The following is a 9538-nucleotide window of genomic DNA, read 5'->3' on the forward strand; positions in this document are numbered from 1 at the left end:
TTTTCGTAGTTTTATTTGTATTTTACAGGAAATTGCACTTTTGGAGCATTTTCCCGGGTTTTATGGATCAACTACGGAAGCTAGAAGGACACGGCCACTTTTGAAGCCCAAGATCGGTGAGAGCCGATGATTAAGGGCTCGGTATGAGATACCGAGGTTATTGGATCGTTTAATCAAGACCCGAATAGGAAACTTAGATTGGGCCGAGGAATTGAGCCCAATCGAAATCCGAGCCTCGAAGAAGAAGACCGGGCCCGATCGGGCAAGCATACGCCCGATCGGCCGGCTGCGCGCATAAGGACCCTCAAGGAAGAGGCGTGCCCGATCGGGTGAGCATAGCTCGATCGGGCGCGGCATACCAGTAGCGGGCAAAGCAAAAAAGGCGGGCCCGATCGGGCGGCCCTTCGCTCGATCGGGCGCGTGTTTTTCTCAGACCAGATTAGTTTAGTTTTAATTTTTGTTTTGGGGAATTTTTAAATACGAATTATGTACGTAATGTTGGTTTACCTTCTTTTTTTAGATTTTCTCTCTCTACTTAGGATATTTCTCTCTCTTAAATTCTCTCTCAACTCTTGTTCTTAATTACTTCCATTAATTCAGATTTCCTTTGGTAACAATTTCTTCTCCTTTAATTTCAGCTATTTCATTTACTTATTTGATTATGTTTTGTTTTATTTATTTGATTAGTTTAGTTATGATTATGTGTGAGTAGTTTCATTCTAGGGTTTATGGGGATCCATAATTAATATGAAGGGATAATTTGTTATTATTGATTATTGGTATTGCATGATAATTTCTTATTGAATTGTTTTAATTCTTTGCAATTAGATTATGAATCGAGCAAATGTAATTTGGTTGTGAATGTTTAGCAATATTGAATTGATGAATCGAGCAGATGTTAATTTAATATTAAAGGCTATTTTTAATAGGAACTTAGATCTAGTAAATTGCGAGAGCCTGTTAGATCTATGTTGATTAATAAATTGCGAGAGCCTGTTAATCATGTTATTTGTGCAATGTTAATTATTAATTATTATGTTTTATCCCAGAATATTAATTATTGGTGAACCTGTGACCCTAGGCCTTCTTATTATTGTTTTTCTCCCTAAACTTATTCTTCATAGTATAGAATTTATTCTTAAAAATATTGGTTACTTAGATAATTTAGATTATAATAATTAATTAGGAGTAAAAAGACTTGTTTCCCTGTGGAGTTCGACCCTACTTCCCTAACTACTTTAGTTAGAGGACTTAGGTATTTACTTTTGATTAGGGGATATGACTTTACCCTATCAATTTCATTTTAAAAAATGATTCATATTTTGTTACTAGACCATTAATTAATTATATATTCATGATTTGTTTAGGAAAAGTATATGGTTCCTGGAGCTGGAAGAGAATGGGTGATGTAGGCTATCAATGGAAGCTGGAAAGCTCATAAATGCTTGACTAAGAAGAAATACTTCTATGCATATCCCACTAATGCTTTAAGATGGTTTCATAAGCCATACACAATTTCAGAACCTCAATTCATAGAGCTTTTGCAATATTGGCATTCTAAAGAGGCCGAGGTATTATGTATATGGTTTTGAATTGATTTGTGCAATATTTACATGGTTTCATGACGTAAATAGCCTCTTTCAGTTTATTGTTTTTATGATTTACTTAAGTGGTTCAAATTTTTAAATCTTGATTGTGTTATCGCATAGGAAATCAGTAAGATCAACAAAGACAATCGCCTAATTTTAGATAATATGCACACTATGGGCCGTAACTCGTATGCAATTTTGCGCCATGAGTTGGTAAAATCATTCATCTCATTTCTAGACAATTTTATTATCATTATAACCTTTATTTCACAATCGTTATAATCTTTATTTCACAATCACTTCTATTTTATGTATAATGTTTCATAGCAACAACAAGATCCTGATAAGCAAGAACCTTCTCAAGCAAGGGTCTATAAGGAGTCAAGAAAGAGAACAGAGGGAAGGACATACCTTACCAACCATGAAAAAATAGCAGAGAATATTGTGAGTTAACATGTTAGATTTATGTTATATTTGTTTTATTTTGAAAAATAATAAGTAGGTGGCTTTATTTTCCTAATGTAGGCTAAAATGGATGCTTTGGAGTCTTCCCAACATGAAGATGGTAGTAACTCTAATGACCGTTACTCCGAAGTCATTCCAGAACCTAAGCGCAAAAGTCGTGTACGCCTACAAGGAAAAGGTGTGAAAAAGTCAGATTTGAAGAAAAAGGAAAACAAGTCAGATTTCATATTCCCGGCGGAATTCTTAGAAAATATGCAAGCTCAAATAGTACAACAACTTGCACCAAGTGTAACAACTGCAATTTTGACTCAACTTCGGGATGCTAACCCCGGGATCAATCTTGTCATTCCTGATTTTGCAATTCCATCGGCTCCAAAGGATGCATCTAGTGCGCCACATCTTCTCGTTGACCAAAATGGGCAATCTTCTAAATCTGGAGCCACAATCAATCAGGTAACATATATTATTTTCTACTGATTATGTCTAGCTTTTGTTTGCTGCTGCGTTTTATTTGAAATGGACTGGCTTTCAACCTGGATCAATCACAAAAAACACACACACACAAGGATATGGCAGAAATCAAGCTTGATTTTATTAAATAAACGTTCCATGCAGCAATACAAAAGAATAGCAGTTCACAAGATAGCTTTAGGCTATCACTCTCTTCATGGAATTTTTCTTCTAGTTCATTTGATTTTCTGCTTTTTTTTTTCTTACTCCAAAATGTTGAGTTGACTCTCGGTGTTGATCCCTAAAACTTCCTTCAATTGGTGTCCTGTTTTCTCCTCCAATGTAGGTCTGACCCTATTCTTGATGAGTAAGTATTCGGAATATTCTTCACTGGAAAGTTGTTTTAATTTGCTTTGTTGTTTCTGAGGATATGTTTGTCTTCTATTTATGTCTTCAGAATTCTGTTTGGAAGTGAGCAGAACATTAAGTATAAAGACTTGAGAGGTCATGTGTGTCCTGTGCAGATTAGACTTTAGTCCTACTTTTGGGAAATTGATGTTCAAACTTGAGAGATCATGTGTTTCCTATGGATAACAGAGCACTAGATTAAGTATCCATATATATAATGATGAAATTTCTTTTGTGAAGCTAAACAAAAATATAGTTGGATAACTACTGATATTTCTTGTAGCTAACACTGATGGTTAATGAGTCATTATAAACTTAGAAATGGGCATTGGTGGTTGTACGGTCTGCTCTTGATTCATCACACATCACTTTCATAATATGTCAAAAGCAATAGTTAGTTATGAAATACTACAATTGTTTTACTAATGAAGATAACATTGGCAAAGTATTTTTTTTTTCCAACAATTGAGGCAGCTCCTGCCTTTTCCAGTTCATTCCCTCACCTATTTGCTGGCCAAGATAATGTTCGGTGTTTGATTCCTTGTGCAATTGACCAGGTTGATTCTTTTTAATTTTTATAATTTTGAATAATCGTTTATTATGCTTTTACTGGTATGCTTGTTATGATTGGTTGCTTACATTGATTTGCATTGGGCCTCAAATATTGTAATTTTTGTCTTGTTGAGCATTGACGAAAATTCCAGCATGATGTTAGATTTAAGCTGAATTTATGATCAGGTCATGATGGGTTTTAACTTTTTTTTTTGAAAGATGATGGGTTTGAACTTAGGGTTAGGACGTTTTCCTGAGTCCTGAAGGATGTCAAGCCCAGGTCTTGATTTGCTTAGTGTTCGAACAGGGACAAGGGCATTGTACTGTTAAGACCTTGGTGTAGAGGTGCGAGGTCACTGGTATACGTCTCTTAAATCGGACTTTGCTTTTCTAGGCTCTAACATTGCTTTACTTTTATTAAGGTTTTCGTTCCAATTCCTCTGTCATCTGAAATAATACAATTGTTGTACTGTGCTTTATGAGTTTCCTTGATTTAGTTCAATTATTTTCTATTATTTAGTTCTATTATTTTATTCTATTTTACGTGTAGGTGCATGGCGAGCAAAATGGAGATGAAGTAGAGTGACTAAACGACTAGTCATCTAACACAAGTGGTGCAAATATGTTGGCGACTTCTATTCTATTAAGTTCAAGTTTGTGAAGATTTAGAAAATCCGGCTTACATATATGTTGGAATTTGTATTTTGGACAATTAAATCAATTATATAACTTTAGTTTATTAGTAGGGTGTAATACCGAAAACAAGCAAGTAATATTTTTGTAATGTACGTATTTATTAGCATTATACACTAGTAGAAAAAAAAGCATTAGGCACCCCCCATATGGCACCGGTTCAGTCTAAACCGGTGCCCAAAACCGGTCTAGAATTGGGCGGGTTTTTACCAAAAGAGAAAAGGCACCGGTTCAACATGAACCGGTGCCAAAAATAAAAAAGGCACCGGTTTGAACCGGTGCCCTTGTTAGATTTTAAAAAAAAAAAAAACCGATCAACTTATCTATATTATAATTGTATTCCTAACCCTAGAGAACTAACTCAGCTTCATTCTCCTTATTATTAATTAGCTGCCTCTCTCCTCCTTCTCTCTCCTCTCTTCTCTATCATCTTCCTTCTCGATCTCTCCGACCACAACGTGCGAAACCTCAGATCTCTTCTCTATTGTCCTCCTTCTCTGTCTGATCTCGCTCTCCTCTTCTTTCCCCCCTCTTCTCCGACCTTTCTTCTCCCTTCTGTCTTTTGCCCACCATACCACCGCTACTAACCACCGCCGCCACCTGCATGTTTCTGGGTTTAATATTTGAGGTAAGGGTTTCTGGGTTTGATTATTTTTGGTAAATGCCTTGATTTTTTTTGGTTTGATTGTTGTAATATTGTTCGAAATTGATGGGTTTAATTGATTTTTGAATTTTCTGGGATGATTTTGAATTTTTTTTTGCGTTTAATTGATTTTCGAAATTGATTTTTATGGGTTCTGAGTTTTAATTGATTTCGAAAATTTTGGGAATAATTTTAATTGATTTTTCTGGGTTCTGAGTTTAATTGATTTCGAAAATTTTGGGAATAATTTTAATTGATTTTTCTGGATTCTGAGTTTAATTGATTTCGAAATTGATTTTGAATTTTTTTTTTTCGTTTAATTGATTTTCGAAATTGATTTTCTGGGTTCTGAGTTTAATTGATTTCGAAAATTTTGCATTTAATTGATTTCGAAAATTTTGTGGTTAATTGTGTTTCGATTTTTTTGCGTTTTGTTTGGTTATCTATTTATTACAGTAAATTATTTTGATTTTTGAGTTCGTACATGAGTTTTCTGGTTTTTTTTTTGCATTTTTTTTTGTGAGTTTTATTGATTTATGGGTTTTAATTGATGCAGGTGTTAATTGATGCACAACGATTCAAGACTTTGATTTTGGAATATTGTTTTTGATGTTGTATTTTTTATTTGTATTTTTCAATATCAATTTAACGTTGAATTTTATTGTATGATTATAATTCATTGTATTTTTTTATTTTTTTTTTGTATTGTACAATAACAGCTTAATATATTGATATACTCCATCTCATTGTCTTTTGCACTTGTTCTAATTTATATTTTGATGTTCTAATTTATTTTAGTTGATTTAAAGGCAACAAAAAAAAAAAAAAAAAATTGGGCAGTTTTGGCACCGGTTAACCGGTGCCAAAACCAATGAAATAAATATTTTCTTACATTTTTGGCACCGGTTAACCGGTGCCTAATTGGATATATGGCACCGGTTTTGAACCGGTGCTATAAAGGGGGTATTTGGCACCCCCCACATAGGCAGCGGTTCAAACCGGTGCCTTAGACCGGTTTTGAACCGCTGCCTAATGCGTTTTTTCTACTAGTGATAATTATTATGTATAAATTTAATGATTTTTTGTTTATGTTGTTAGTGTATTTAGATTTGTAGAGACTAATTAGTGATTTACAAGTAATATAACGAACACATATATTTTATATTACCGTTCCATTCTAAAAAAAATAAGTAATAATAATAATAATAATAATAATAATACCGTTGCAGTAGATACATACTCTATACAACGCTTCATCTGTTGCATTAGGTGCCAATTTCATCATAATTATTAGTTAGTAATCTATTGTCACGGATAAATTATGTCGTAGCATCAGGTATTAAGCTAACGCAACGGATCATAGATATCGTGGCATTAGGTGTCAAATACCGTGGCATTAGACCTACTGCAACGCCAGCAGATGCCACGGTACATGGCCGTTGCAGTAGACCTAATGCCACGGATTTTGATGCTTAACGCAACGGAATTAGGGGTTGCAATAGATCAAAAATGTAGTAGTGCCTTTGGACGCCACCATGCTTAAGTGTATGATCACAGTGGGGTTCAAGCTAGGGATAATGCTTGAAATATTCCCTACAACCTCCCTGTCAAGGCTGCCAGCAACTCTTCCCGGCCGTCTGGCCCTCCACCGACCACCAGCTAGCGCCACAGCCTACTCCTCGCGTCGGAAAAGTCGACACTAGCATCCTGCCCCCTCCTATTACCCACCCGACTCCCACAACCCCATGATAATCGTTACATACTCCTTCTCCCACCACCAAACCCCAATAAATTTCCCTATCCTCACCCTTGAAAACCTAGCGGCTAGGGTTTTCGAGGGTGAAAGGAAGGACAGTTGGGGTTTTAGAGGTGAGGGAAGGAGTTGTTAGGGAGTTTCGTGGAGAGGGAGGGGATTTGGAAAAGTTGTTTCGGGGGGAAGGGGAGGAGCGACGGCTGGCAATAGGGGTGGGAGGAAGGGCGTAGGTCCGGTGAGAGAGGGGATGGGCGTTGCCAGGATTGGGGTTTGGAGGGAGTTCGGGGGTTTGGAGGGAAGGATTTTGGTGGTTCAGCCAACCCCGACCCGGGAAGAGGGAATGGGTGAAGTGTGGGGGAGGGGAGGCCGGTGTTGGCACTGGGGAGTGGGATTTGGGGAGCTGGCGCCGGTGGTGGCTGGTGGAGTGGTGGGGGAGATGGTTTATATATATATATAATTTTTTGAGAATACATTTAAAACATTTTAATTATTTTTTTTTCAAATATAAAAATATTTTATTGTTAATTAACAATCATTAAAGTTGTTATTAAAAGTTAAGTACATTATTAAATGAAGTAATTTACCAAAAAAATAAAAAAAATTAACCGATTATTCAGGTTGCAGGTTAAATAACTTGTTTAAAGCGAACACCCACTAAGGTTTATATTATTTAGAAATAATCAAAAGTTTGACTTGTTTTTAGCGGACCGCTCAAAGTTTGTATTATTTTTTACAATTTTTACATTATGCTTTAGTAATTGACTTTTAACTATACTAGTCACTAACAGAAACTACCTTGTGTCCTATAATCCTATACAACACACACACACACACACAAATGGGTTCAAATTAATTAAAATTTACTCCCTCCGTTTTAAAATACTTGCTCAGTTTCTCCATGCGCGAAGTTTTAAGCGAAATTAGAGAAATGAATAAAATATGGAGGTAATGGAGTAGGGGAAAGAATAAAAAGTTGCAAAAAACAAAAGTAGTTGAGAGAATTGGAAGAGAGATAATGTGTAGCTTCCGTTTTGGATAATTGATGCAGATTTTATGAATAGGAGGTAGTATTATCTTTCATGTGTTATAATTCTTAGGGGTTGTTTGGTTCATTATAGGAAAAGGAATGTATATAAGAAATAGTAACAAGGGGAAAGAAATGAAGAACGGGAACTTATAAAATGTTGGGAAAAAGAACCTCTTTCTCCTCCCTTTCCCTGCTACCATGACTATGCAGGTACAACAACGGGGCACTTCTCAACATCCACCCATAATAGATGAACAACATTATCATTTTCCTCTTCTCCCACAACCACTCCATGAGTAAATATGAATTTGAGTACTAAATAAGAAGCCTCCAACATATCAAACCCGATTTTGGTAAGTTGTTGGTAATGGTGGTGGCCGATCAATAGTTATGGCTATGTGAAGTGATCGGACAAGTGGTAGTGATGAAGTGGGTGCAAGTGATTATAAAATGAAGTACAAGTGATGGAGTGTGGTTGTATAGTAGATGAGAGTTGTAACTATGTAGAAAATGATAGGGGAACTCTCAATACCTAGGCATAGTCATTTTGAGTTTAATACAAGGATAAAGGATTTAAGGGTTTGAAAAAAGTCTTTTTACATGTGCACACCTAAATTATTAGTTATCAATCCTTATAATTGTTATTTTGGATGAAACTATGTGTACAAAAAATGTGTTTAGTGATTCCGAACCCATAAGAAAAATTATCTAAAAATTTGTAAATAGGTCATTACTTAAAGCCTTTGACAAATACGATTTCATCCACTTCTTTTACAAAATGAATAGCGAAACTTTGAAATTTTATTACACGTGGATATAGTAAAAGATGTGTATGCACTATACTAGAAAAGTAATCTTGCTTATTGCGTAATCTTGCAGTTTTCACGATAAGCTTAATTTGTTTTTTGGTATTTTGGATGATATATGGTGTGGTGGGGGGAGGGGGTGGAATAGATGTTGGACAAGATAATTAAACATGTGACCTTTGATATTAAAAGCAATTTTTCAACCACTAGGTTACGCTTGAACATAATAATGTACTTATTATTTTACGCAGTATTTAAGTACTCCCTTTGTTTTTAAATACTTGTTCAACTTTTTTTTTCCGGTCGTTTTTAAATACTTGCTCCATTTCCTTATTTGGAAACCCTTAAAAATATTTAATTCATTTTCTCACCTAGTGGACCCAACATAAAACATATATGTGCAAAAAAAAAAAAAAAAAAAAAAAAAAAATCCTAATATAGTAATTTTTGGTGTAAATTTACTGTTATACCCTTACTATATTTACTTAATTTCTGTAAACAACCTATTAACTTTTTAACCCAAATTAATTTATCCATACTTAAAACTCTAACTCACCTTCTCTCTCCTCCTTCAAAACCACGTTCACCACCAACACCACCAATTTTTCTCTCTCCTCCCTCTCAACCACCACCAATTTTTCTCTCTCCTCCCTCTCAACAACCAACACCCTCGCAAGTTCGCTGCCGTCGCCGCCGCCGCCCCTCTTTTCCCCTTTTCAAAGTTCACCCCTTTTCAAAATCGAAATTGGATGGTGGTAAGTTGTGGTTTGAGATTTAAATTATTAGTGGTTTGTTGGGGTTTTAGATCTAAATTAGTGGTGGTTTGTTGGGGTTTTGGTTTGTGGAAGGTGGTAAGGTGGTTGTATCTGTTCGTTGGGTGGGTTTGTTGGTAGTCGGTTGGTCGGGTTGCTTGGGTGGGTTCGTTGGTTGGGTGGGTTCTGGTCGGGTTGGTTGGTTGGGTGGGTCGTTCGGGGGGTGGTGAGAGTTGATGGGTGGCTGGTCGAGTTGGTTGTGGGGGTTTTGGGTTGTGGTTCAAGCTGATTGGTGGTAGTGGTGGTGTTTCTTGGGTGGGTTTTGGGGTTTCTCATCTTAGTGGTGGTGGGAGGCTGGGTTACAAGGTGGGTGGGTGGTGGTGTCTATTTTCTATCTCAT

The 9538-nt window shown here is 36.0% G+C and overlaps 1 long non-coding RNA gene across 1 annotated transcript; it reads left to right on the forward strand.

The window, feature by feature from the left end:
* Nucleotides 1-3194: 3194 nt before the first annotated feature.
* Nucleotides 3195-5539, forward strand: LOC110726157. The gene is made up of 2 exons (XR_002512324.1): nt 3195-4785; nt 5357-5539. It is a non-coding gene; the product is annotated as an uncharacterized LOC110726157 (long non-coding RNA).
* Nucleotides 5540-9538: the final 3999 nt, after the last annotated feature.

This window comes from Chenopodium quinoa, unplaced genomic scaffold (assembly GCF_001683475.1).
Source record: "Chenopodium quinoa cultivar QQ74 unplaced genomic scaffold, ASM168347v1, whole genome shotgun sequence".
NCBI classification, from domain to species: domain Eukaryota; kingdom Viridiplantae; phylum Streptophyta; class Magnoliopsida; order Caryophyllales; family Amaranthaceae; genus Chenopodium; species Chenopodium quinoa.